A 25,397-nucleotide genomic window follows, 5' to 3' on the forward strand; every position below is an offset into this window, starting at 1 on the left:
CTGAATTTACATATAATATAGCCTACGTATTTTATACAATAGAAACCATGAACTAAACAGCACACACAAGCATAACTAAAATGTAGAGTAGTCCTACAAAAAATGTCAAATATAAAATCAATACAACTTTTGTAACAAGGTATTTTTCCAATAAAAGGATCGGCTTGAAATGCACGTGATGCAGACATCTGCACGAAATGCAGACATCTGGGGTGTATAAGCTATTGCCATGCCCTTGTTTAACTGAGTTGACAGTAATAGCTTGGTTAGGTAGCATAGATGTAGCCTAAATGTTTATCTCATAAGATTTCATGTTAGCTGGGATCACTGTAATTTATCAAACCTATTTCCAGGAACGGTACTGCAGTTGCATGTATACAAAGAAATAAGGGACGTGGATTATAATTGCAAACTTTTTTGTTGTTGTTGCCATTGTTTATTGCTAGAGACAACCTCAGAATATAGCCAAATAAATAAATATGGTTGAGACGTTGAACCGAGGTCCTGAATCACTGTGGTCATTAAAGATCCCATGACACTATTCGCAAAGAGTAGGGGGTTCCCCGGTGTCCTGGCTAAACTCCCAGATCTGGCTCTCACAAAAACTTGCCACCTAATCATCCCCTGATTTAATTGGCAAAAAAAAATGTTCTCTCCCTCCAGTGGAGCTGCTCAGTGGCCAACAGAGGATTGTGGTTGTACTGGGCAACTCCTAGGTGTGAATGTGTATGAGTGTGAAGCAGGGCGTTGCTGCAAAAGAGCATCCATGCTCAGCGAACCGACCCTGGGTAAATAAAGGTTAAATAAACTATACATGTCCTGGATTATACATGCCTTGACCATAAGTATGCAAAATCTCAGGGTGACATGTGGAACTACTAAAGATCTATGAAGCAAAAAGTAAGCAGTGTACCATGGTGTCCCTTAGTGTCTCTAAATCTATCCAAAATATCTAAATTGTGCATTGCTGTAAATCACAACATAATCATAAATTTCACTATAAATCAACAGTTTGGTCCTAGGGGTGTGGAAAAATCCTGTGTACTGAAAAATCGTACCGAAAACAGCTGACGAAAATGAAAACAGGAAAACCGCGGTTCATACATTAGCACATTATTTTGTTTTCAAGGGGAATTACACTTTATAATACTTCTGCTTCTCATGACTGATATTGTCCTTCTAATAAATGTCGCCCTTCATTTTTTGATTACTTAGTTCATTTAAAATGTCTAGCGTTAGAAACAAAGACCTATTTTTATAGTAGTACGGTTTCTGGATTTTTCTTTGATTTCACTTCACGGCAAAATCGAGAAAAAGCGAAGCAAAACATTACGTTAACTTAGCGTTGAAATAGAGCAAACTAACATCTGCTAGCTTTAGTTTGATGCAATATCTGTGTAATAATGAGGCGCATTGTACCCGGTTGTTATAATGCCCCCCGTTAAACTTACCTTGAAAGCACATTTTCATAGTTTTCCACGCGATGCAACTTTGTGCCAGACATGGCTGTATGTAATCAGATACCCCAACATAGCAGCCGAAGAAGTTCGCAAATGAGGACTAAGGGTATGCAGCGACTACTCTGAAGGCACCGACTACCAAGGCGACCGTCTGAAGCCTGGAGCCGTACCTACCGTTTTCCCATCGTTGGTCAAACCCCTCGAGGTAGGTACTATGCGGGCTGGCTAACGCTATTGCGTTACGCTTTTGGCAAAACTTTAAACACATTCTCACTCACTAAAAAACATTTTGCACTGTGATGCACTTGTGTTGCAAAATGGTAAACACAGGCGGCAAAAGTTAAACAACTACAACACAGTTGTCATTGTTTACACACAACAAATCAAAATTGTTCACACTTGTTTCTAATGATCTGATCAAACCAAATTGTACAGAATATAAACCAGTTCAGAGTGAACAGGTGGCACAGATGCGTTGATACCAACAAGGGATGGAAACAATCTGAGAGGCAGAGGAGGAAGAGTATGAGGATGAGGAAGAGCAAGACCAAGAACAGTAATTTCAGATGAAATCCGGGAAACTGTGATGTCCTGTCGTGGTTTGGGACAATGTCAGCTTTCACCCTGGTGTCTGGATACGCGAGTGGTTCAACATCAACCAGCGATTCATAAATGTTTGCCTTCCACCATACAGCCCTTTCCTCAACCCAATAGAAAAGTTTTTCTCTGCGTGGCGGTGGAAGGTCTATGACCAAAACCCATATACCAGGGAAAATCTCTTACAGGCAATGGAATTGGCCTGTGGTGACATAGGTGTGGAGTGTTGTCAAGGCTGGATCCGGCACACCAGAGGGTTTTTCCCCCGTTGCCTGGCAAGAGACAACATTGCATGTGATGTGGACGAAGTCCCCTGGCCGGACCCAGCACAAAGACGTGATGCTGCAGCAGAATGAATCTCCCATTGACTTTGATTTTGCAGTTGCATAACATTTTTGAGTGTACTGTAATGTGCTTTTAATTTAGAGTTTTCTTTGTTCTTTGGGCTTTCTGTATTTTTATGCAAGTGCTGAATATACAGGCATTCAATACTGTATTACTTGCAGTACGTACAGTATACAATATATTCTGTACTAAATTGTGATTACTATACTTTTTTAAATTGCGAAATGCATTCACTATATACAATAAACATTTTTCCCTCTGTTCTCAATTTTTTGATGCAGTGTCTAATGAATGTTCTGTAGTGTTTATATATTGACTGGCTGTGTGTATGATCTGAAAGCATTGTTTGATTTTGAGCACAGATTAAATGGTTTTGAGGCGATTGCTTGATTTTGCCAGAAGAGTCAGGGGTTTTGTGAATGTAGTTTGAAGGTTTTGTGTTTAAAGTTTTGAGAAAATGGGTGAAGGTTTCAAGAAATGTGTCTTAGTAATTGTGAAAAACTGTAAAAAGACCTGTAGGACCCCCCCGCCCAAAACAGGCACTGTCTGTCAAGAGGAAACTCCGAAGTGCCATGTGACTAACGTATAGAGCCCGACCGATGCCAGATTTTTGGGTCCGATGCCGATCCCGATTTTGGAGAGTCCTAGCCCACCGATTACCGATGTTTTGACCGATATTTTGTCTTATTTTAACTTATATTTCATCAAAGTTTCTATATTTAAGAACATTTAACTTATAAGCAAACAAATAAAAATAGAAATTAAAGCCACAAGCGGCGTTGGGAGGGGTCCAAGCATTGGCACCATCGCGCCCCCTATTGAGCGATTTTAAAATGGCTGTGTCCTCATGATCATATACCTTCACCCAACATATCTACTGAACATCATGATGATTATATAAAAAACGGATGACTTATGGCCAATTTTGTGCTAAGAGACGCTGTCGAATGACTTAGTTGCGTCGCCATGGATGTGTCCTGGCCGCTTCCCGTAAAGGCCTTTACTATGTCGTAACACTTAGATGGGATGTCGTAACACATATATGGCCCGGCGTGTTTGTACAGTTGCAGCGGTTCCATGCCGCAACTAAAAAAGGTGTCACACTAGTGTTGTCACGATACCAAAATTTTGACTTTGATACCAATACCAGGTTTAGTATCACGATAATTGATACTGAAACGATACTGATTCAATACTCTGTACCTAACGATACTGAAATGACCTTAATAGATCAGAAACATACTGTCCACAAGGGATGACCTCATTTTCGAATTCACGGTTTATTAAAAACCTGGTTCATTAACAACCTTTAAGTTGAAGCCTGTTCAACATATCAATAAGCATAGGACTATAGTGTTACAACACTAAACCATAGAAACCTATATTAAATATATTTCAAAAATTAAACAATTGTAAAGTAAATTATCTGTAAACAGGTCTTTCACTTTAAAATATATCTGAAAATAGCATATTTCAATAACAATACAGCATTTTCCTATAATAAAATATTTACAAATTAGAACAGCTATTGCTACTGAAGTGAACTGAGTCTAAGCTTGCGCTGTATCAACCACGAAAAAATGCACAAGCGCAGGTCACCTCACTTGCCAACCTTAGTTGCTACAAACATCTAGCGAAGAATCTGACAAATTACACTTTTCATCCTCTCAATTGCTAATGCAGGACACACATGTCCCTGGCTTTTACATTTGACGCAAAACTACCGAACATCGGAAAATTCTAATACCGAACCGTACCGAAAAAGTGCTGAAGTGTCGGCGTACTGTGCAACACTACATCAGACACAAACCTATACAAATCCATGGCTCAGCTTAGCAGAGAATGCACATTTCAGAGCGCCTCAGAGACAGATAGAATAATAACACATGAATACACATTTCAAAGAAAAAATACGACATTGAGAAAAAACGAAACAAAAGACAAGATATCAAGTCGCGACCTACGCGCAGAGCAGCCTACCGTTTTATTTATGTAGACACTGGCATATAAGAAATTTTTAGGTTACGCTGACCTATAAAACGCTATTCCAAAAGCGAAATCAGACATGTTATACATCGTTAGAAAGCTTATACTGTCACCTACTGAATAAATTAATTGTCAATCAAGCCAAATTGCACTAAAAAGGGCGACAATGCCGTAAGCAACAGGTGTGGTATTACGCACAGCTATTTTTGAAGATAGCCCAGGCGTCACAAAAGCGCGTAGCCTATATTTCACAAACGGATTGTCCAAGACAATATATGACCACTCATTCGCAAAAGGGACATCTCTACGCGTAAAACCGATGGTAAAATTGTATATTTATTAAATGTTTAGTCCCAGATATTGACTGTAGAATGACATGGTATAATTTAAAAAAACAATTGTCTCGTTTATGTCGTTATTCAGTGAGCAGCGTCTTCACTGCTGTATGGGCATATTTTAGGGCTAATGTCGGGTTTATCTTGTTGCTACGGAATATTGCATTACATTACATTACAGGCATTTGGCAGATGCTCCTATCCAGAGCGACGTACAACAAAATGTTTAACCATAACCAGGAACAAGTGTGTCAAAAACCCTAGAGGGCAGTAGCCTACCGTTCCAAGTGCAGGGAACAACCGCATAGTTTAACTTGGACCCTGTAGGTTAAACTGATTAACACTAACACAAACAAGAACAGCAACAACGCAGTCTATGCAAAAATACAAGCAATAGTTAAGACGAGTTAAGACTAAGTCACCTACGAAACAACTACCTAGTTACAACCCTAAGCTTACAGTCAATTTAGAGATTAAATTGAGAATAGGATTTCTCTCAGCATAATGACGGATTTAAAGACTAAACGAACTCACCCGATATTGTCTTCAAATGGACCGTATTATTTCATTGGCAGACTACAGCATAAATTGCGTCTTTTGTTTATATTCAATATTAGAAATTGCAGCGAGAAACTGCAGCTGTAGACACAAGAGAGTTTGTTATGTTATGTTAGCAACGGAACGAAGCGGACTATAGCCTACATGTATTGCCATCATTGTTTTATTATACCAGCGTGTTTTCGCGCGTGTGCACAGAAACTGAAAACCTACCAATAAAATGGTTTAGCAATTTCTCAGCATAATGACAGATTTAAAGACTAAACAAACTCACCCGATACTGTCTTCAAATGGATCCATGCCAAAGAAAAGTAATTATTCATCACTTTAATAGCCTAGCATGCACTCTGGCTGGCACTGTCTTTCATTCCCCGACGTTCAGACCCTCCCCTCACTGATAAAAACTAGACCCTACGGTGTCGGATTACTTGCGTCGCCATGGATGTCGCTTGCCGTAAAGAAGTTTACTAGATGTCGTAACGCTTAGATTTGGAGCTCCAGCTTTTCCGCACCCCAACTAATAAAGAAGTCCAAATGGCGGGCAAACCATATGGCGGACATAGGTGGGGCCAATGGCAAAGATGTAGAGCACGTTCAGATGCATAGGTCGATGAAGTTTTGTGTTGATCTGACTTATGGTGTGGGAGTTATGGCATTTTACGCAAAACCATTTGTTATAGCGCCACCATCTGGCCGACGTACGTGATTTTTAGTGCCTGAGTAGTGGGGGCCCATAGGAACCCACCTGCCAAATTTGGTTGCTCCAGGACTTATGGTTGCTGAGCCTCAGACACTTTTAGCAGAGAAAAATAATAAGAATAATAATAATAATCCTAACAGATACAATAGGGTTCCACCAGCTTCGCTGCTTGGACCCCTAATAATAATCCTAACAAATACAATAGGGTTCCACCAGCTTCGCTGCTTGGACCCCTAATAATAATAATAATAATAATCGGAACAGATACAATAGGGTTCCACCAGCTTCGCTGCTTGGACCCCTAATAATCCTAACAAATACAATAGGGTTCCACCAGCTTCGCTGCTTGGACCCATAATAATAATCCTAACAGATACAATAGGGTTCCACCAGCTTCGCTGCTTGGACCCCTAATAATCCTAACAGATATAATAGGGTTCCACCAGCTTCGCTGCTTGGACCCCTAATAATAATCCTAACAGATACAATAGGGTTCCACCAGCTTCGCTGCTTGGACCCCTAATAATAATCCTAACAGATACAATAGGGTTCCACCAGCTTCGCTGCTTGGACCCCTAATAATAATCCTAACAAAAACAATAGGGTTCCACCAGCTTCGCTGCTTGGACCCCTAATAATAATCCTAACAGATACAATAGGGTTCCACCAGCTTCGCTGCTTGGACCCCTAATAATCCTAACAAATACAATAGGGTTCCAACCAGCTTCGCTGCTTGGACCCCTAATAATAATCCTAACAGATACAATAGGGTTCCACCAGCTTCACTGCTGGGACCCCTAATAATAATCCTAACAGATACAATAGGGTTCCACCAGCTTCGCTGCTTGGACCCCTAATAATCCTAACAGATACTATAGGGTTCCACCAGCTTCGCTGCTTGGACCCCTAATAATAATCCTAACAGATACAATAGGGTTCCACCAGCTTCGCTGCTTGGACCCCTAATAATAATAATAATAATAATCCTAACAGATACAATAGGGTTTCACCAGCTTCGCTGCTTGGACCCCTAAAAATAAAGTCTTGTTATTTCATTGAAAATAAACAGAACACTTAAGTGATGTTTGATTATTATCCATTTATTATCCATTATTCCATACCGTACCCACTCTCCTCCCCAGAGACTCCTCACTCCTTGCATTCACTACCAACAAGAGAAACTAAGCCATGCGCTCTGGGGACGAGATTGTACAGTACTGTGAGCTCTGTATCATGATACGAACCGTACTGTCAGTTGAGTGTACTAGCCAAACTCACAAATTAGGATGGGTGTCCACTGTCCACATACTTTTGGAAATGTAGTGTCCATAATTGCTATGCATGCCATGAAGAATAATTACATAAGAGAAAACTGTTTTAAACAAATCAAAACAAAGACAGTGGAATTAATAGGCTTCTAATTAGGTTGCTGAACACATATTTAAGTTATTTTATAATTTTTCCCTTAGACTTAGCACAATGCAGATTCGGCTCATTATAATTTTCTTTGTCTTTGAATTCTTCATTTTGTAAAAAGCCAGATGCTTTCACCAGTTAGGAGCCTGTGGATTTGCCTAAGACTTTAATTTCATTAGTTTATAAGTGTTTTGACCTCTTTACATCACAGTTTACTAAATAGCACAATGTGAATATGGGTATTTTATTCTTCATGACATACATAGCCATTTCTGACATAATATGTCTTTAGAGGCCAAAAAATCCCTCTAACATGCAAAGCACATAATTAAGGAAAATTAACAGCCTGTTAAAATTCTGGGAATGCAACTGGTTGAAACATGCACAGTGGGCCCCCAAGACTGATTTAGTCAGTGTTGGGGAGTAGTGAACTAGGCTACATGTAATTAAACTAGTAGTTTAACTAAATTTAGCAGTAGCTGGCTGGTAGTTCAACTACATTCATATTTGCATAGTGCATAGCCATTTTTTGTGTAGTTAACTACTGAAACTACAAACAATTTTCGGCCATAAAAGGAAAGGAATGATTTTTTATTTTTATTTTACCATTGCTTCTCTACTGTAATTGAACCCCCTTTGACCAACCCCGCCCTCTTTTTCTTTCATGCTGACCGCTGTGAAGGCATGCCCAGGCAATGCATTCGTCAGCAGTGTTGGGGAAGCTACTTTGAAAGCATAGCTTTGCAAGCTACCAATTACTTCACACTGAAAGAAGTTGAACTACAGCAAAGCTACCCTAGGGAGAAATCTAGTTCGGTTAACTAAAGCTACTTAGAAAAAGTAGTTCAAACTACTTTGTAAAAATTTTTTAAATAAAATTGTATGCTGTTACAATATTAACCTTAGGTGGCAAAAGAACAGCAAGCCAACCTTAGCCTAGCCAGACTTTCATTTTAATGATTCTGGCTAAGCTATTCATAGTATTGGATTGACTGCAGACACCTTGGTCAGCAAACACAGGTGATTGTAATCAAACAGTAGGTGATTATCATGAAAGACCGGTCCCTTACATTGCGCCATATTGTATGGGCAGCCAAACACATCATGAGAATAGTATGACTAGGTCAGCTAACGTTAGCTAATGTTTGCTTTTTGTCAGCAAACCTGACTTTAGCTGGTTAGCGACATGTTCGTTTTTGATAGAACATAATTGTTGTCAGACAAATTAATGCTACAGGCTTTATTTAATTAGACTAACGTTAACGTTCACTGAATTAAATCACTTGCCTGTATGTAACGTTACATACAGGCAAGTGATTTATGTGGCTAACTTATCTAAACTTTGCTAAATTGGCTAGCAAAGTCAATTTTAATACACTCACCTTTATATGTGTTCTTACATTTGTGTTTGACGTCTTTGCAGTAGAGAGTGTATTTACTCTCGGCTTGCATAGCTCACAAGTAGAAACGTAGGTTTTGTCGGTGGAACTAGTCAGTGTCATGTATGGCTATGGTGATTCTTCCTCAGGCTGAGATTTGGGAGGTTTATCCATGATGACGCTATCGCTGTGTGAGCACTGAGCAACACCTGCCCTTTTGCACATGCACTACACAAAGGTCAAGTATGTGGTGGTGGCTGCCTGATGAACATGACATGCATAGCAGAGACCCTTGGAGAATTTCACCAATACTTGAACTCTGCTAGTGAACATTTAAGTTTTACTCTTGAATATAACCATACACACATTAGTTTTTTAGATTAGGTTATAAAAGAAGGCAATACCTTACATACCGATCTATTCCGTAAACTCACTGATAGAAATACTTTACTCTGAGGAGATAGTTTCCATCCCGCACATCTCATCAAAAGTCCGTATTAGTCCATTTCATTGCTAGGAGGATTTGCAGCTCAGACACTCTTCACAACATACAAGCTGCGGACTTGACTAATAGATTTTGTGACAGGGGACACAAAAAAGAATGGATTGATGTGGCTGCTGATCGCTTCAGCACCACTACACAGGATGAATGCCTACAACCCAAAGCCAAAACTAAAAAGGCTAACTCCCCCTTTTGCGTCACCAAGTACTTACCCATGGGGTTTGAGTTTAAAAGGATAATTTTCAAGCACTAGCACATAGTCGAGTCTGACCCCAAATTAAAAACTATCTTTAAAGAACACCCTACCTTAGTTTTTAAGCGCCCTCCAAACCTAAGGGATCAATCACACATACCTGAGAGCAGACACCTTCTTAAATGACATCCCTGATGGAAATTATAAATGTGGTAGCTGTGCTCAGTGTGGTTATACCAATAAGTGCAAAACATACACACATCCCCACAGTGGCAAGCAGCTAAAAATACGGGGTGTGCTGCGACGGAAACTGCGATAGATTTACCCACAAGCCACATCTGTCCAAAATTTAAACAAGTTAGGCAGTTTTCACCATAGACATAGGCTGTGTCCGAATATTCAAAAAAATTACATCCTATGTCCTTTTCCTAACCACTTTTCCTTGACCTCGATGGAAAACGTCATGAGGTTAAGGAAAGATGTGAAGGAGAATTCTAAAGGACTTAGGAAAAGACAGTAGTAGGACAAGCCACATTGCACGCACTTAGGAAAAGACAACCGCGGTGCCAAGAGAATCCAACTGCACTTAGGCTACACTAGGCTACCTAATTATGTGACAGCGGATATTATTGACGTGCATCTGCCGTGGTAAAACTACAATGTTCCGAAGATTGACTACTAAAAGCGCATCCTAGATACTTTGCCCTGTGCGTTCTTACCGTGTTGTTTCATGCAGGCTATATAAACGTGGACAACCCGGTGAAAAATATTACATCATTACCAAGGTTGTAATTAAAAAAAAAAAAGGCACCAGCTACCTGTCACAAAAGTGAAACGAAACGGTTGTCACATTGAGAATGGTTGCTCACGCTCACCCTCCCGTCCACTCATATTTATTGACATGAATCCCAATTAGTATGATTTAATGAATTTTTTTCATACAATTTAATGCAAAATAGGCATAACATGTTAGGCCTACAAATTTACTGCTGTACATATCATCATTCATAAGTTTCAAACATGTTGAATTAAAAACATAATCTGGCTAAAAACGTCTCATATCTCCTTGTCTTGAAAGACAGACTTCTGTGTTATGGTTAATATGCTGATTATGATCTGATTATAAGCCTATGCATATAATAGCTTAAGAACCACGACACAACTCATGTTGATCGTTTATTTTTGTGAACGGCCGAATGGTGCTTTGCTTTAAATGTTGCTGCCGTAAGGAATTGTGGGACAGCATTATCTCCTTTCCTTTCGTAAAGGAAGGTCCAGTGTACCCTATGCTAAAGGAGATAAGATAGGAAGCATTAAAGCACCTTTCCTTAGCATTAGAGAATTTGAACAGCTCTTATCATGGCTGCCACTTGGATACTTCCAGGTCATTTCACTCAGTTAGGAACCTTCCTAAACAAAAAATACTATTCGGACCATAGACCGTATAAAAATATGGACGAAGTGCTTCATGATGTCACCCACTGATCTGCTATGATTAGTGCTCACTGGCGCATGAAGCCCAAACTAGGGCGCAGCCACATTTCCCGTTGCAACCAATGCAAGCGCAGTGGAGCGAAAGACTGGAGTCCACTACAGGAAAATCCACCCCGACTACCTTACATGGTAATTAGACACGCCCACATCTGGACAACAAGCATGGCCTTGCAACCACAGAACCGTACTGTCATAACATTTCAAAAAAGTTAATTGTGCAAGATACGTTTAGTGTTAAGATATTTACATAGAAAAATAGATAAAATAGATCACTAGCTAATTAGCTAGCTAGTTATATAGACAGATAACAAAACTCTAGATAGCTAGATGATATATCTGTCTAGCTAACTTGCTAGTTAACAGATAGATCGATAGCAAGACAGTAAGCTTGCTTCCCCTAGCTAAGTAAATCCCGCTAGCTTGTCTTCTTAAAGAACTGCTTACAAATCTGATTTCACAAACAACATATACAAATTATAAAAGACGAGACTTTATGAGAATCTGCAATCAATTGAAACCCCGAAATGGTCAGAAATCGAACCTTGTTTATCTGAAAATGTCTCAAATATATTAACCGAAAGAACTGGAGAGAAGAATCCTTAGAATAGCGGTTAGTACAGTTGAACGCAGCACACAACATTTTTGGAGCTTGAACTTTTAAATGGTGACATCGTATGTAGCTAGCTAATCGGAATAAAATGACACAGCATCACACCTGCCGTTGAAGCACTCTGCCTGGCTGTGAGGACGGGGAAATCCTTATATAGTCATACAGTAGTAGGACAAGCCACATTGCACGCACTGAAATTAACTCAGATTTGGGAATTTAAAAAAAATCAGACCCAGGGGAGACATTACAAGGGATGGGATTAACTAATTAAACCATCATTTCTTGTGTAAAAAAAATTATTGACTTTATATTTCCTCAGAGAAAACCGGCCTCTTTTCAGGCTTTCCCCATTGCCTTAACATTGGGTGAGCGGGGTTTCAAGTTCTTTTTGCAACCAGGCGTTGCAGTTCACGCAGTAGCCACTGGGGTAAAAGGCTTCACTCATAGAGGCGAGTTGTTGCCCCTTGATTCGGACGCAGCCATATTGGGTTGGGATGGCAGGTATGCCATCCCGCCAAGTTACGCCTTGGCGGGGGCATGCCCCATACCTATACAGCACCGAGAGTTTGGCACTTTTCAGGGCTCCCCACAGAAATAACCACAACAGCCGCAGACACTCAGCCCTTAAAAACATTAAATTCTGTACGTTCTGACCCCATTTCAACAGACAGATTTCATAAACAACTTCACATGTCCACACAATAAAGCCCCAAACTAAGGGGATTTTGCGTTTTCTCCTTCTTCTTCTCTTTCTTCTTCTTCTTCTTCTCATTCTTATTTTCCTGCCGCCTATCCCACTAACAACATGTCTCCTCATTGGACATTTTACCAACACCAGCCAAATCTTCACCTACACGACCCAATCAAAAACTCGCATACACACGCAAAATACCCATACCTTTTTACTCTGAAACATTTCCAGTTTAAACAGCTAGTCTGCCTGTGGCCTAGTGGGCAAGGTTACAGTCTTGGGAACATGGGGTCCTAGGTGCAAGCCCAGCTATGAACACGTTTCTACCCGCCGTTCACCAAACGTATACACTGCATTATGACGTACCATCTGCACGTTCAGTTATTAACCGGCTACAATATTGCAAAGCCATATGGATTCAACGGGAGCTCTTCTGTGCTTACTGGCCTGTGTTCTTCTTTAAAACCACGGACAGGTTTGCTAATGATATTTCACGCATTGCATAGCTACGTCATGGTGCTGCACTAACAAAGTCACAGATTCGTAAACCTCCGGTTGAAGGATTGAATCCCGCCTCGCCCTCAGGCAGATAATTTCCTCTTCTACACTAACGTTTTCTTGCGCTTATATTTGCTTTACCAAAACTCACTCACGGCCACCCATATGCATTTCATGACGGCAAATGAATTCCTTATATTAAAAAGTTACACCAGTTCACCACTATGCCATTTCTACTAACTATATTTCTTCACTTGGCTACCGTACAAAACCTTCTTATCAGCAAACGCCACGTTTCTACATTCATGTTACCTCGCCCTGTTCTCTATCTAGCCACATACAAACAATTATTACGTATGTACGTTCTGCAACTCCCCATTAAATCATTACATTTAAAATCATGACTCGCTCATAATTATAACTACTACCACTGAACATGAGAAAAGCACATCAGTGCACTACATTTCACACGTTACTTAACCCTCCACTTTAAAGACTAATGCTTCATACAGACTGTTACATATACCGTTCCGTAAGGAAACTAAGCTCGCTCATGGTCACTTCATTTACTTCGCACTAGTCTGTGATCATGTGAACCTTCACCTACATGCCCATTCTGCTAAAAACATATTGTTTCAACTACGCAATTTCATAATTTCATCCTAATTTCTCTCACACTGTTGTTATTTTCTCATATGCAAAGCCTGCTGGGACATATGCGTCTGCTTCTATTCTCCACTGTCAAGTTTTCCGGTTTTAGTTTAGCAAAACAGCGAAGAGGATTCCCACCTGCAGATAAGCCTATCAACATGCCTTATAAACCTTACAAACACTAAAAGTGCATCTCCACGAAATAACAGACAACGGAGCAGGTACAAACTGGCGACCTAGGGAGCTCTAATTCTACGGGCTTGCTGATTCTTTTGTCAATCAAGGCTCGTTGGATGGCCGTCAGATCCGTGAGTACATACACTGGCCATATTTCACCTGCGTTTCTGATGCGTTTACACTTATGCTACCGCACCCTTTGTCACAGCGACGGTTTTACATATATAGCAAACCGAAACTGCTAAACGGTACACGCTCATCCACACACGTTTGGCCTGTCCATGTACTTATGCATGCTTATACACACAGGGCCAAGTGACTTGAAAGAATTGAGGAAATATTGGGTACCATTGCTTTTGAATACATCTTATTTAATTTCGGCGAGGCAAGATAGCCTATATTGTTTGTAGTACCGTAACTTGGCATCATTTTTATATCAATACTTTTAATGCCAGGCCTGGATTTTGGCAGTCTGAATGAATGAGTTATAGACAGTGTATGTCTTGTATGTGTGAGTAACTTTTTTGTACGTTGAAAACGCGTTTTTTTATGAGATATACTTAAGCCGCGTTTCCACCGCAGGAACTATACCCCGGAACTAGGAACCTTTTGAGGAACTCAGTGCGTTTCCACCGCAGGAACTAGGGTCTAAATTTAGTTCTGGGGGCTTTGTTTTACCCCCCAAAACGTTCCTGCTCGGGGGGTAGTACTTTCCGAAAGTACAGGAACCTTTTGGGTGGAGCTTGCAGCGCTGAACATTTCTGATTGGTCGAGCACTCGCAGCATCTGTGTTGTATTTATTTTCCGCCATTACCCGCCATGTTTGAAAATATGCAGCGGCAAACCAATTTATTTTCATAATAACTTCAAATCAAATTTGTATGTTATGCGGCGCAGTAGCCTAGTTTTGGTTATAGCCTGTGAACGTCTTGGAATTATAACGTGTGCTCTTCTGTTCTTTTCTTGCTTTAGTATTCGTTTTATAAAATGCTAAGCATTCGTGCTGGGACAGCATATTACGTAGGCTACCAAAACATTCAAACGGATTAATTCGGTTGCTGAATATTTTCTTCCGGATTTTCTTTGTTAGCCCGTTGTAATTGACTCAAAACGTTTGATACAGTTATGTGAGGTATGCGGTAGTTCTGCATAATTAACATTGGTGATACAGTACAAGCAAACTGGAAATCACCATCCGCACTTTTTATCCGGGTAAAATAACAGGTTAATTCTAGTAATCTTCCCTTTAGCTTTTTCAGACTGCCGTAATTTTACTCAATTTTACTGCCATTTTTCAATTCCACGAAAAGACCAGGAAGACTATGGACTAATTTATGGTGCATGGTTCGCATCTGGAGGGCACACTTCGCTGCTCGGCTAGCAGTAACTTCGAAGGAAAGCAAACGGTGGCTGTACCACTACTAATTTACATTTTCACGCAAGTCCGAGTTTTCGTTCTATTCTTGTCATTTTGCCATTAGCCTATATGGAATTGACGACGAGAAAGTAATCAAACAGCAAATTGTTTACAACGTGTTCATGTTTTCTGCTGTTGTTGCCAGTTATACATATAAATGTGAATGCATTCTGTCGCTTCGGATGTCAAGACATGAAAGCGAATGTTCGCATAAAAACACAATAAATGTGTTTGAGAGGATATATGAAAATCAATAAATACAAAAGTAACCATATATAGGCATTGTTGGTAACCCGTTGTATAAGTGGAATAAACCCCTCCGGGCTGTCCCGGTTATTAGAAAATAATGTAGGCTACTTCGGTGGTAGTATGGGTTACGGAAGAAATCATATGACAGATGGACCGACGACAACGTTGCTTTTTCATACGTCAGTGGGCTAATTTGCCTAATCTTCGCGGTACTTTAGACCCCGGTGGAAACGCAGACAACCATTGGCTGAAGGAACCTTTTAGTTCCTGGTAAAGTAGTTCCTGGGACTGAAAGTTCCGGGTAATTTTGGTGGAAACGCGGCTATAGACGCCGCATTGGCCTTTGGATTGTACGTCAACGTCGCCGCCATATTGGACCAGTCAAGACCGGACTGAAAACAAATACAAGTAAACGCGGGAGCTGCAGTTTTTCTGGATAAAAAGCACTGTAACGTTTACATTTCTCAACCGATTTCAATGAGTCGTTTTTATATTCAAGGTTTATGATCTACGTGGAGTACAAAAAAAAGTTTTATCTCCAGTTACTTAGAATCTCGACAGTTAGGCTGTAATCGCTGCTAGACGCTCAAGAGAGGAGTGTGTATCATTAGGTTTACATGAACTGAATTACTTACGTGGTGGAAAATAATTCATTGTCATAAGGAATTACCACAGTTAATTTTAACCTGGCAAGCTGGCTAGAAAGTAATAAATGCATTATAACATTTAGATGCTGATTCTGGAACGTTTTTCATTAGAACATGCTTGTTTTTTCACTGCTTGCTAGCTAACTTGAGTAGGATTGTAAGCAGCAAATAACCTTCATTGTAAGGCTACCTTTGCTTGTTAGCTACCTACCAATGTTTTCTTGCAAGCCGTGTTTTGTTTTTGAACAAATTAAACTGAACATAACCACAATCATTTTACAATTTAATATAGCTAGAAAGCAAATGGTTAGCCTGAAACGATTTGGGGCAATTTGGACATTTAATATGTTATATATTAAAATAATAAATCAAAACACAAATTTAATGTTGCAAGAAAACACTGGTAGCAAGTTAACAAGCAAAGCTAGCCTTTATAAATGATAAATGATGCTGGCAATCCTACTCATGTTAGCTAGCAAGCAAATAGCAAGAAATCAAGCTTGTTCTAATGAAAAACGTTTCAGCTAAAATTAATAATGCATTCATTACTTTCTAGCCAGCTTGCCAGGTTAGAATTATTGTGGTTATGTTTTGTTTAATTCGTTCAAAATCAAAACACGACTTGCAAGAAAACATTGGTAGGTAGCTACCAAGCAACGCTAGCCTTATAATCAAGGTTATTTGATGCTCACAACCCTACTCAAATTATCTAGCATTTATTACTTTCAAGTCAGCTTGCCAGGTTAAAATTAACTGTGGCAATTTCTTATGACAATGAATTATTTTCCACCACGTAAGTAATTCAGTTCATGTAAACCTAACGTTGATACACACTCCTCTCTCGAGCGTCTAGCAGCGATTATAGCCTAACTATCGAGATTCTAAGTAACTGGAGATTTAAAAAAAATGTTATACTCCACGTAGATCATAAACCCTTGAATATAAAAACGACTCATTGAAATCGGTTGAGAAATGTAAACGTTACAGTGCTTTTTATCCAGAAAAACCGCAGCTCCCCCCTTTACTTGTATTTGTTTTCAGTACGGTCTTGCCTGGTCCAATATGGCGGCGACGTTGACGTATCGCAGAAACGAGCCGAAGCAGTCAATGCGGCTTCTAAGTATATATGCATATGGTTCTTACGGTCGGGGAAAAATTATGACAACGCAACCGAGTTAAGTAGCATTGGAGTTGCGAATCGGGAGCCAACTTCATCGTCGTGAAATACGGCTACGTTATATACTTTTAGGTGTGCTACGCCAACATTTTCACTGACTCCATCCAAACACCCCATTTGAAAATGTTTGGGGCAGCACTGCCTCGTCTAGCAAACATCTTTATTGCAATGATCCTGTTGTCTCTAAAATAAACGACACACTTCCCTTTTCCCAATGTAAAACTAAAAGCTTGCATGTTTTCAAACGTACGTCTACGGAAGAGACAGCATTTCAGCCGAAGACGCCATATTGCGATGGCCATTCACGGAACATGGCAAATATGTGTTGAACAGATGAAAACGAAAAGTAACTTAGCTACATGAAAACCCAGAAATTTGGCGTAACGTTATTTTTCTCGGGTTCAACAACACTGGAACGTTGAGATAAAAACCCATCGTTTTCACGACACGTCATCAGGACTACGTTATTGTTTACCTTGTCCATGCTATGTAGCTAGCTAATGTTAGCCATTCTAACGGTTTGGCTCATACGATTAAGGACTAAATAGGAAACCAAGAAGCCTATACGTTACAACATGGCTAGATAATGTGACTAGTTTCAAGGAAAATATTAGTGAGTTTCGTTACATTTCATGAACTAGCTTTGTACTCTTTTTGTTACTACGTTATGACAGGGAAATGTTTGTTACCTTGCTTGAAGACGAAATTGTCGAGTTTTATAGCAGCTCGTGCGCAGTCCAGTCAAGTTCCAATACTGCAGTTCCCTGTGTGTAACCCTAGAACCAATGTTCAGTGGTTAGAGCCATAGAGCGCACTGGAGAGGCAGGAGGTGACAGAAGTTGCAGAAACCAATATGGCGTCCAGTGTACTGTAGCTCTCGATTTCTTGATAGACTATAATGGAGAAACTCCTGCCTTTTTCTATCAGACTAAGGGGTTTACAGTCACATTTTCAACACAGTGAAATCCAACATACATATACGAATCAATACGTGATTTTTCTTGACACGATTCGATAACGAAGTTGTAGCCGAGTTGTTTTATTCAACACTAGACTCTGGTTGGTCAACATATGAGTCACCAGATCACTCTGATTTGTGAAACGCATAAAACTGATGAATAGCCTACACTCTAAAAAGGGTTCATTAGGGTTCTATATAGAACCTTAAGGTTCTCTATCTTCTACCAAAGAACCATCTGCCTAAAAAGGTTCTATACAAAAGTATGTAAGAGCACAAAGTACCTTTTTTTGAAAAGGGTGCTGAAATTCCAGGAATTTGTACGAGGAGAGTTCAATTCCAAATATGAACTGAAAATTGACAGTTGACCAGTTTCCAACAAGATAAAGGTGGGTACAACTTCTGAAAGACTACCCTACAAACACACTACGTAATGACAACGTTGCACTTTGGTCGTAATTTGGTAAGTCGCAACATTACCAACAGGTGACGTTGTGACAACATTGCTCTATGCTCGCAAAATAACCAGTCCTCATGGGGACTGTTCTGCAACGTTGCAGTAACGTTGTAGAATTACGTAAATACGATGTAATTTAATAACGTAACAATTACGTTATATCACAGTCCTCATCCTTACTTAATTTGAAACGTTACTGGTAGGTTGTCAGAACGTTTGTAAATGACGTATTGGTTTACAGTAAAATGTCTATCTGTCTGTGCGTTTCGCTTGGACCGTTAACACGTTATATCCAATGCAGGGTTTATTAGGGGTCCAAGCAGCGAAGCTGGTGGAACCCTATTGTATCTGTTAGGATTATTCTTATTATTATTATTATTATTATTTTTCTCCGCTAAAAGTGTCTGAGGCTCAGCACCCATAAGTCCTGGAGCAACCAAATTTGGCAGGTGGGTTCCTATGGCCCCCCACTACTCAGGCACTAAAAAGCACGCAAGTCAGCCAGATGGTGGCGCTATAACAAAGGGTAACGCGTAAAAGCCCATAACGCCCACACCTTAAGTTAGATGAACACAAAACTTCATTGACCTATGCATCTGAACGTGCTCTACAACTTTGCCATTGGCCCCACCTATGTCCGCCATATTGTTGGCCCGCCATTTAGACTTTTTAGTTGGGGCGTGGCAGTTTTCTCCGCAAAAATGTCTGAGGCTCAGCAACCATAGGTTGTAGACCAACCAAATTTGGTAGGTGGGTTCCTATGGCACCCCACTACCCAGGCACTAAAAAGCACCTATGTCGGCCAGATGGTGGCGCTATAACAAAGGATCATAATTTAAAAGGTCATAACTCCCACACCGTAAGTCAGATCAACACAAAACTTCATCGACTGATGCATCTGAATGTGCTCTACAACTTTCCTATTGGGAGCACCTATGTCCGCCATATGGTTTGCACACCATTTGGACTTTTTCATTAGGTGGGGTGCGGAAAAACTGGAGCTCCAAATCCAAACGATTACGACATCGAGTAAACTTCTTTACGGCAAGCGACAACCATGGCGACGCTAGTTTTTCTCAGTGAAAGCACGGTCTGACACTGCCACCTAGCGTGCATGCTAGGATAGGCGACCAAAAGTTTTTCAGTAAAAGCTTTCTGAGAGGATGAATAATTACTTTTCTTTGGCATGGATCCATTTGAAGACAGTATCGGGTGAGTTCGTTTAGTCTTTGAATCTGTCATTATGCTGAGAAATAGTTAAACCATTTTATTGATAGGTTCTGAGTTTCTGTGCACACGCGCGAAAACACGCTGGTATAATAAAACAATGACGGTAATACATATATAGTCCGCTTCGTTCCGTTGCTACCATAACATAACAGACTATCTTATGTCTACAGCTGCAGTTCTCGCTGCAATTTCAAACATTGAATATTCACAAAAGACGCAATTTATGCTGTACTTTGCCAATGTCTAAATCAATAATACGCTACGGTAAAGCTTTGAGAGGATGAATCATTATTTTTCTTTGGCATGGATCCATTTGAAGACAATATCGGATGAGTTCGTTCAGTATTTAAATCTGTCATTATCGTGAGAAATAGCTAAACCATTGTATTGATAGGTTTTTAGGTTCTGTGCACACGCGCGAAAACACGCTGGTATAATGAAACAATGACGGTAGCCTAATACATATATAGTCCGCTTCGTTCCGTTGCTACCATAACATAACAGACTATCTTGTGTCTACAGCTGCAGTTTCTCACTGCAATTTCAAACATTGAATATTCACAAAAGACGCAATTTATGCTGTACTTTGCCAATGTCTAAATAAATAATACGCTCCGGTAAAGCTTTGACAGGATGAATAATTACTTTTCTTTGGCATGGCTCCATTTGAAGACAGTATCGGGTGAGTTCGTTAAGTCTTTAAATCTGTCATTATGCTGAGAAATAGCTAAACCATTTCATTGATAGGTTCCGAGTTTCTGTGCAAACGCGCGAAAACACGCTGGTATAATGAAACAATGACGGTAGCCTAATACATATATGGTACGCTTCGTTCCGTTGCTACCATAACATAACGACCTACAGCTGCAGTTTCTCGCTGCAATGACTAATATTGAATATAAACAAAAGACGCATTTCACGCTGTAGTCTGCCAATGTCTAAAATAATACGGTCCATTTGAAGACAACATCGGGTGAGTTCGTTTAGTCTTTAAATCCGTCATTGTGCTGAGAAATCGTATTCTCAATTTAATTTCTAAATTGACTGTAAGCTTAGGGTTGTAACTAGGTAGTTGTTCCGTAGGTGACTTAGTCTTAACTCGTCTTAACTATTGCTTGAATGTTCTCATAGACTGCGTTGTTGCTGTTCTTGTTTGTGTTAGCGTTAATCAGTTTAACCTACTGGGTCCAAGTTGAACTATGCGGATGTTTCCTGCACTTGGAACGGTATTTCTCTCTAGGGTTTTCGGCACACTAATTCCTGGTTATGGTTATACATTTTGTTGTACGTCGCTCTGGATAAGAGCGTCTGCCAAATGCCTGTAATGTAATGTAATGTAATGCAATATTCCGTAGCAACAAGATAAACCCGACATTAGCCCTAAAATATGCCAATACAGCAGTGAAAAGGCTGCTCACTGAATAACGAAATAAACGAGACAATTAAAAAAAAAATTATACCATGTCATTCTACAGTCAATATCTGTGACTAAACATTTAATAAATATACAATCTTACCATCGGTTTTACGCGTAGAGATGTCCCTTTTGCGAATGAGTGGTTATATATTGTCTTGGATAATCCGTTTGTGAAATGTCGGATATTTTCAAAAATAGCTGTGCGTAATACCACACCTGTTGCTTACGGCGTTGTCGTTCTTCTTAGTCCAATTTGGCTTGATTGACAATTCATTTATTCAGTAGGTGAGAGTATAAGCTTTCTAACGATGTATAACATGTCTGATTTGGCTTTTGGAATAGCGTTTTATAGGTCAGCTTAACCGAAAATTTTCTGATCTGCCAATGTCTAGATAAATAAACCGGTAGGCTGCTCTGCGGTCAGCACGCGGGTCGCGAGTTGATATTAAGTCCTTTTTTTTAGTTTTTTCTCAATGTCGTCTTTATTATTTGAAATGTGCATTTAGTGTCATTATTCTATCTGTCGCTGTGGCGCTCTGAAATGTGCATTCTCTGCTAAACTGAGCAATGGATTGGAATATGTGTCTGACGTAGTGTTGCACGGTATGCCAAAACTTCAGCACTTTCTGGGTACTTAAAAAAAAAAAAAACAGAAAAAAAAAAAACGGTTTCGTATTTGAATTTCCCGATGTTCGGTAGTTCTGTGTCAAATGTAAAAGCCAGGGAAATGTGTCTCCCGCATTACTGATTTAGAGGATGAAAAGTGTAGTTTGTCAGAATCTTCGCTAGATGGCAGTAGCAACTAAGGTTGTCAAGTGAGGTGACCTGCGCTTGTGCATTCACTTCCCTGATACAGCGCAAGCTTTGACTCAGTTCACTTCAGTAGCAATAGGTGTTCCAATTTGGAAATATTTTATTATAGATAGATGCTGTATTGTTATTAAAATATGCTGTTTTTCAATCTATTTAAAGGTGAAAGACCTGTTTTAAAAATTATTTACTTTACAACTGTTTAATTTTTGAAATATTTTAAACATTTTTCTATTGTTCAGTGTTGTAACACTATAGGCCTATGCATATTAATATGTTGAAGAGGCTTCAACTTAAAGGTTGTTAATGAACCAGGTTGTTCATAAACCATGAATTCGAAAATGAGGTCAACCCTTGTGGACATTACGTTTCTGATCTATTAAGGTAATTTCAGTATCGTTAGGTACCGAGTATCTAATTAGCATCGTTTAAGTTTCAAATATCATTTCAGTATTGAGTATCGTAATACTAAACCTGGTATCACTATCAAAGTCAAAATTTTGGTATCGTGACAACACTAGTGTGACGCCTTTTTTAGTTGCGACGCAGAAACGCTGCAGCTGTGCATACACGCCGGACCATCAAAGTGTTACGACATGCCATCTAAGTGTTACGACATAGTAAAGGCCTTGGCGGGAAGCGGCCCGGACACATCCATGGCGACGTAACTAAGTGATCCGACAGCGTCTCTTAGCACACTATTGGCCGCAAGTCATCAATATTTTATACGATCATCATGACATTCAGTAGATATGTTGGGTGAAGGCGTATGATCATGAGGACAAAGCCATTTTAAAATCGCTCCATGGGGGGCGCGATGCTGCCAATGCTTGGACCCCTTCCAACGCCGCTTGCGGCTTTAATTATTATTATTATTATTATTATTATTATTTATTTTTTATTTTTTATATATATGATGGATAAGCAGGTATAGGGTTCTAGGGTGGCTGACATGGATAGGGATTTTATAGTAGGACTAGGTGTAAAGCATGGAGGATAAAATATAGTTTAGGGTGAAGGGATTTTTGAGTGTGAATCTATTGTCTGATACACACTCCGGAGCAGAAGGTGGCGGTAATTCACCAATTGGGATGGCAGGTATGCCATCCCGCCAAGTTACGCCTTGGCGGGGGCATGCCCCATACCTATACAGCACCAAGAGTTTGGCACTTTTCAGGGTTCCCCACAGAAATAACCACAACAGCCACAGACACTCAGCCCTTAAAAACATTAAATTCTGTACATTCTGACCCCTTTTCAACAGACAGATTTCATAAACAACTTCACATGTCCACACAATAAAGCCCCAAACTAAGGGGATTTTGCGTTTTCTCTTTCTTCTTCTTCTTCTTCTTCTCATTCTTATTTTTCCTGCCGCCTACCCCACTAACAACATGTCTCCCCATTGGACATTTTACCGACATCAGCCAAATCCTCATCCTCACGACCCAATCAAAAACTTGCATACACATGCAAAATACCCATACCTTTTTACTCTGAAACATTTCCAGTTTAAACAGCTAATCTGCCTGCGGCCTAGTGGGTAAGGTTGCAGTCTTGGGAACATGGGGTCCTAGGTTCAAGCCCAGCTATGAACACGTTTCTACCCGCCGTTCACCGAACGTATACACTGCATTATGATGTACCGTCTGCACGTTCAGTTATTAACCGGCTACAATATTGCAAAGCCATATGGATTCAACGGGAGCTCTTCTGCGCTTACTGGCCTGTGTTCTTCTTTAAAACCACGGACAGGTTTGCTAATGATATTTCATGCATTGCATAGCTATGTCATGGTGCTGCACTAACAAAGTCACAGACTGGTAAACCTCCAGTTGAAGGATTGAATCCCGCCTCGCCCTCAGGCAGATAATTTCCTCTTTTACACTAACGTTTTCTTACACTTTTATATTTGCTTTACCAAAACTCACTCACGGCCACCCATATGCATTTCATGACGGCAAATGTATTCATTTTATTAAAAAGTTACACCAGTTCACCACTGTGCCATTTCTACTAACTATATTTCTTCACTTGGCTACCGTACAAAACCTTCTTATCAGCAAACGCCACATTTCTACATTCATGTTACCTCGCCGTTCTCTATCTAGCCACATACAAACAATTACTACGTATGTACGTTCTGCAACTCCCCATTAAAACATTACATTTAAAATCATGACTTACTCATAAGTATAACTACTAGTACTGAACGTGAGAAAAGCACATCAGTGCAATAGATTTCACACGTTACTTAACCCTCCACTTTAACTGTCGATGCTTTACACCGACTATTATATATACCGTTCCATAAGGAAACTAAGCTCGCTCATGGTCACTTCATTTACTTCGCACAAGTCTGTGATCATGTGAACCTTCACCTACATGCCCATTCTGCTAAAAACATATTGTTTCAACTACGCAATTTCATAATTTCATCCTAATTTCTCTCACACCTATTCTCCACTAGCAAGTTTTCCGGTTCTAGCTTAGCAAAACAGCGAACAGGATTTCCACCTGCAGATAAGCCTATCAAAATGCCTTATAGGCTAAACCTTACAAACACTAAAAGTGCATCTCCACGAAATAACAGACAACGGAGCAGGACAGCAGGGTACACAAGTTGCGACCTAGGCAGCTCTAATTCTACGGGCTTGCTGATTCTTTTCTCAATCAAGGCTCGTTGGATGGCCGTCAAATCCGTGAGTACATACCAAGCGGCCAAAACCAGACTTCGTTTTTGAAGCTCATTTCCTGGTGTTGTAGTTCCTGGTTGCTCACTAGCGCCACTACGGATGGCTCCAGTATAGGTGTTTTCATATCCGGTTTCCATGTCTACGGTACAAATGCGATCAAAATACAAAGTCAATAATTTTTTCTCACAAGAACAAATAGTCATAATAGGTGTATTTTATTCGTCTTATGACTGTCCATGGGTCGATTTCATGATTTATTGCGTCATTTGGGCACAGTGCCAATATTTCTTCTGGACCAATGAGGTACAGCTTGCGTCACTTCCGGATTACTGCGGAGGACTGAGCTACAGTAGGGGCTACAATCTGTGGTCACTGGGGTGGGAGGTGGCGTCTCTTGGCCTTGACATTGTGGCTCCGACCACGGTCCACCTGTGCGAAGTCAGAAAATGCAGGCATCCCATTTTGTAGTGGTTTCATTATAGCGTGTGCTATTAACAGCTGCACTAGACGACCATAAAATAATCCTCCTCTGAAGTTTTGCGGTAGCCGAGTCATTTTTACTATTTCCTTTAGCCCACTTAACCAAATAATTAGTTGGCAGAAAGCGTAATCAGCTAACGCTTATTTGCTATATGTGGTAGTCCAGTAGCCTATGCTAAAACAGTTCGCAACTTCGGCTACCAAGCCATTTGACTAGCTAGCTAACCCTAACCGGCAAATATTCCATCTGTCAAACGTGTTTGACGG

The 25,397-nt window shown here is 40.1% G+C and overlaps 1 protein-coding gene across 8 annotated transcripts in view; it reads right to left on the reverse strand.

The window, feature by feature from the left end:
* Positions 1-25,397, reverse strand: part of LOC118225889 — an 81,068-nt gene that overhangs the window by 48,731 nt on the left and 6,940 nt on the right. For 2 of the 8 annotated variants that reach the window (XM_035414967.1, XM_035414963.1), the window contains exon 2: positions 17,772-17,858. The exons of 1 other annotated variant lie outside the window; for it this stretch is intronic. The gene's annotated coding sequence lies outside the window, so the exon portion shown is untranslated. Of the gene's footprint in view, positions 1-17,771; positions 18,149-18,324; positions 18,344-25,397 lie in introns of those variants that run through there. 5 more of the 8 variants (XM_035414964.1, XR_004764912.1, XR_004764911.1 and 2 more) reach the window with 5 other exon arrangements.

Source organism: Anguilla anguilla, chromosome 4, assembly GCF_013347855.1.
Source record: "Anguilla anguilla isolate fAngAng1 chromosome 4, fAngAng1.pri, whole genome shotgun sequence".
Lineage (NCBI taxonomy): Eukaryota > Metazoa > Chordata > Actinopteri > Anguilliformes > Anguillidae > Anguilla > Anguilla anguilla.